The 769-nt window shown below is 47.1% G+C and overlaps 1 protein-coding gene across 3 annotated transcripts in view; it reads left to right on the top strand.

Moving 5' to 3' along the window:
• The first annotated feature begins 219 nt into the window (after positions 1 to 219).
• Positions 220 to 769, top strand: part of Galphao (G protein alpha o subunit) — a 39,527-nt gene continuing 38,977 nt past the window's right edge. For 2 of the 3 annotated variants that reach the window (XM_035862249.2, XM_085661247.1), the window contains exon 1: positions 220 to 275. The gene's annotated coding sequence lies outside the window, so the exon portion shown is untranslated. Of the gene's footprint in view, positions 276 to 384; positions 405 to 769 lie in introns of those variants that run through there. The other variant, XM_085661248.1, reaches the window with a different exon arrangement.

Raw genomic sequence — 769 nt, 5'->3', positions numbered from 1 at the left:
TATATATATTGTACGTATGCATATAAAATATCATAGAGATATAATCTTGTCTCTTTCTCTCTCTCTGTCTCTCTCTCTCTCTCTCACTCACTCTGTCTCTGTCTCTCTCCTCTGTCATACTCGTTTGGTTGGTCGCGCGCACGACCCCTCCCCCACTACCACCCCACCGTTACTACCACCACCACCAACAGAGAACCACCAGCGCGTTACTGGCAGGAACGGCAGTCGCTCTCGTTCGTCCCGTGAAATCGCTCGTTGTGAGACTCGTATCTCGCGTAAGTTGTACGGAAACAAGAGAAAGACAGAGAGAGAAAGACAGAGAGAGAGAGCGAGAGAGAGAGAGAGAGAGAGACAAAGAGAAAGAGAGAGAAAGGATAGAAGAATAATACGGGTGTGAATTAGCGGTAGTGTGTGATATATATTCTAACCTATATTGTAATCATATCCCGTAATTATAATCATAATCATAATCATCAACATCGTTTTTCTCGTTCTCTTTTGCTCAAGGGGAGGGGGTGCCGCGCCGGTGTATTAAAGTCGCGCGCGCGCTCGCGCGCGTGCTCCCTCAAAAAATAAAGAAACAAAAGAGAAAAAAATAAAATGAAAGAAATAGTACCGTGTCCTGGAATAATCTAGTATATAGATGACGACGACGACGACAAGGACGACGACAAGGACGACGACGACGACGACGACGACGAGAACGACGAGGACGACTGTGTAGTGGCGCCGGGCAGCCTCGGCCACCCTTGAGCATCCATTTGTCTTA

Source organism: Vespa mandarinia, chromosome 14 (genome assembly GCF_050613455.1).
Source record: "Vespa mandarinia isolate Hongniang chromosome 14, ASM5061345v1, whole genome shotgun sequence".
NCBI lineage: Eukaryota > Metazoa > Arthropoda > Insecta > Hymenoptera > Vespidae > Vespa > Vespa mandarinia.
The sequence above is the reverse complement of the archived record's forward strand: the minus strand, read 5'-3'. Positions and strand labels throughout refer to the sequence as shown.